Raw genomic sequence first — 4,038 nt, 5'->3', positions numbered from 1 at the left:
ATAACCAAGACAGGGTCTCTCTGTGTAGTAAACAAGATTCCTGAGCCAGGTGCGGTGGCACACAAATGCAGTTCCAACCAGCTGGAGGCTGAGGCGGGGGGGGGGGGGGGGTGAGCTTTGAGGGTTTTTTATTTGTTTTGAAACAAGGAGAGCCCTGGCTGTCCTGGAACTCACACAATTCCACCTGCCTCTGCCTCTGAGTGCCGGGATTAAAGGCTTGCACCACCACACCCAGCAAGGTTGAGCTCAAGGCCAGTTAGCTACGTACTTTTAATTTTTAATGGGGGCGGGGGGAAGGCTGGAGAGCTAAGCAGTTTAAGAGCACTTACTGCTCTTGCAGAGGACTTCAACTTGGTTTCTGGAAGAAAGAAAAGAAAAGAAAAGAAAAAAGAAAGAGAGAAAAGAAATCAAAAAGGAAAGGCCATGACTGCTCCTAGGTAAGGTGGAGGAGAAAGTTTACTGTAGATAAAAGGGAGAGTTTAGCCAGAGGCAGACACATCTGGGAGAGTCCAGCCTGGTCTGGACCTTGAGCTATTCAAGGAGAAGGGGCGGGGAAGGAAGAGGGAGGAACCAGGAGGCCAAAGGTACAAAAAGAGCAAGAGAAGGCAAGCAACCAAAAAGGGCTGGAATGTGTAGGGAAAAGCATTGGGGGAAGGGCAGCCCAACCATTGGCTGAAGAGTTCAGAAGGTAGAGGGTGGGGCATGCCAGCCAAGTCCTGTAACAGGGTCTGAGGAATGCTGGGAGAACCTGGCATCCAGGTCTGCTTTGATATGTTAAATAGGCACCTTTGCCACCTTTGGGTTTGAAATTTAACAGTTCCCAGTGCCCACTTGGCAGCTCACAACGATCTGATCTGCATGCCTACATGAGTTTATTAAGGGCAGCTGTATACATGCGGTGCACATAAACTCACGCACATACACTTTTAAGGTGTAGACTTCAGAGTAGGCAGAGTGTTGCAAAACAAATGTCTGACTTTTGAAATTTGAAATGACGTTATTCATCATCATCTACAGAGTTCATGGGTGAGAGAGATGTGATGTAAGTAAGTAAGTAAGTAAATAAATAAATGGGTGGGGAGAACCTTAACGTTTGAAGTAAGTACTGTTGGATTTGAGCCGTTTGTATCTATTGTCTCAGGAATAACTGAGTTCAGCCTTCAGGCAATACGCTGGCTACACCTTGCTAAATCAGTTTAAAGTCTTCCTGAGCTCTGTAGCTTGTTCTCCAAAAATTAGCCTCACCTGAGTTGTAAGAATTCCACTTTAGCCAGGCAGTGGTGGCACACACCTTTAATCCCAGCACTGGGGAGGCAGAGGCAGGCAGATTTCTGAGTTCTAGGTCAGCTGATCTACAGAGTGAGTTCCAGAACAGCCAGAGCTATACAGGGAAACCCTGTCGCGGAAAAAAAAAAAAATCCCACTTTATAGCTGGGGGGATCAGCCAGCAGCCCAGGTTCAAAACACCTGAGGTGGGCTGGAGAGATGGCTCAGTGGTTAAGAGCACTGAGCCATCTCTGTGCTGAAGAGGTCCTGAGTTCAATTCCCAGCAACCACATGGTGGCTCCCAACCATCAGCAATGGGATCTGATGCCCTCTTCTGGTGTGCATGAAGACAATGTACTCATATATACTCACATACATGAAATAAATAAATCTTAAAAAAAAAAAAAAAAAAAAAAACCTGAGGCTTGAGATTGGTATCTGTAGGATGTCAAGCTGTCTTGGGAGTAGAACCCTCAACCTATGGGACCTGCCATTAACTCCATATCTTCTGAACTGAACTGAACTGAATGGAACACCCAGCTCGCGCCTGACACAAACCCGACCACTCCTTGGTGTGAGGAGTCTGTTGGAGAAGTGTGAGAGCGCTCGTAGGTGGAGTAACTCAGGGTGTGGTGGTTTTGGTTTTTTTTTTTTTTTTTTCCTTGTTCTGTACAAAGCCAGCAGTGGGAGGTGGGGTTCTCTTCCTGTCTCTCTGGTTTTCCTGTAGCACGCCCCACCTTCCTTTCTCATCAGGGAGAGTTTTCCAAATCCCAGGCCTCATAGGATTAGATGGAGCTGCTCCGTGGAATCCTGATAACCATCTCTCCAAGTCCACAGCCCTAACCAAGCATACAAAGCCCTTTCGAAATGGCCAGGAACCAAACCACGGGGTCTGGAGGTTGGCAGAGACATCCTTAGTGGGACCTTTCATCTACTCACTGAACATGGCCTTTCCCCAACTTAAAGAAGAAGCTCACCTCCCTCTAAGGAGCTGAGGCACTCCCCCTCCCCACCCTCTCTGTGCCCCAGGCTGTCTTCTAGCAGGTGACTTGGAGGTCAACATAACTTATGCCAAGCCAGGTCTGTCCACACATCCACAACAAGCCAATTAAAAGTGGGAAGCAGGGCTGGTGAGATGGCTCAGTGGGTAAGAGCACCCGACTGCTCTTCCGAAGGTCTGAAGTTCAAATCCCAGCAACCACATGGTGGCTCACAACCATCCATAATGAGATCTGACTCCCTCTTCTGGAGTGTCTGAAGACAGCTACAGTGTACTTACATATAATAAATAAATCTTAAAAAAAAAAAGTGGGAAGCAAAGAAAGATTTATTCAGTAGGGTCACACTGGGAAGTGGGACAGAGATCCAGGAAGCCCCTTGAGTTCATCTTTGGGGACCTGGAGTAAGATCAAAGTTTAAATAGAAGGCCAAGGAAACACACATAAACAGTCCAGGCCAAGATGGTCACATGTGCCATTAATTCATCCCTGCCTGGGTGTTACTTCATCTTGTCAGTTGAAATCTCTCTCAGGGAAGTAAGTCCACTCTCTGGCAGGTGTCTTTTCCTTAGTCATAAGTGTCCTGCGTTTAATGCCTTACACTGGCAAAATATGAATGCTTTTTCTAACAAACCAGTTCAAGAACCTGTTAGAATAACTTAAATCTTGAGTAAGTGATTTAAATGTGGTTTAAAAGGCAAGAACTACTAGTATAATTTACCTGTCCGTGTTCACAGCAGTCAGGCAGGTCCTAAAATATCGTATGTTTTTCCGTGTATCTGAAATGACTAAGGTAACGCCATCTTGTTCTGACTCCATTTTGTGTTTGTCTAGACGGTTCTCAGCCTTCTGCTCCATCCTCCCAATGGTCAGGTCTGCCTTGGTAATACATTTGAGATGTTCATGGCCTTGACCACGGTGTAGATGTATTAACCACAATAAAATTCAAGTAAGTGAAAATATCTAAAAATATATAATTCAAACGTAACTGTCATTTTATGTCTGAAGTAATTACTATGCTGTACAAGAAACAAACATTCCAAGGTTACTCTGGCCCTCATCTGACTTTAGTGTGAGTTATGGTCTGTGTGAACTTTGCCTTTAATTGTGCTGGACCTCTGAACTTGGACACCAAGAGGCTTTTCAGAGGCTGGAGCCCACTCTTAGAGTAGCTATCAAGAAAAGGGACTCAAATTTAACTAATCAGCATGGTTGTCAGTAACTATCTTGTGTGGTATTTCACAACCTTTTGAACTTTCATTTGAAATCACCTCATTGAAGCCAGGCATGGTGACGCACGCCTTTAATCCCAGCACTTGGGAGGCAGATTTCTGAGTTGAGGTCAGCCTGGTCTACAGAGTGAGTTCCAGGACAGCCAGGGCTGCAGAGAAACCCTGTCTCAAAGAACCGGAAAAAAAGATAATAATAAAATAAAATAAAATAAAATAAATCACCTCATTGAAACTGACTGCTACATCTTGTAATAACAGGGATGGAGAGATGGTTCAGCAGTTAAGAACGCTTGCTGCCCTTCCAGAGATCCTGTGTTCAATTCCCAGCAAACACCTGGTGGCTCACAACCATCTGTAACCGAAACCATGAAGGGTAACTCCTGAAAGGACACTGTATGCAGAAATCGGTGGACTAGAATCTCAACACTGGGCCATCTGAAGCGAGGTGGGTAGACCCGGGAGTGAGCAGAGGTCTGGAATTCAAATTCCCAGCAACCACATGATAGCTCACAACCATAAAAAAAAAAAAAAAAAAAAAAAAA

Source organism: Mus caroli, chromosome 4 (genome assembly GCF_900094665.2).
Source record: "Mus caroli chromosome 4, CAROLI_EIJ_v1.1, whole genome shotgun sequence".
Lineage (NCBI taxonomy): Eukaryota > Metazoa > Chordata > Mammalia > Rodentia > Muridae > Mus > Mus caroli.
The sequence above is the reverse complement of the archived record's forward strand: the minus strand, read 5'-3'. Positions refer to the sequence as shown.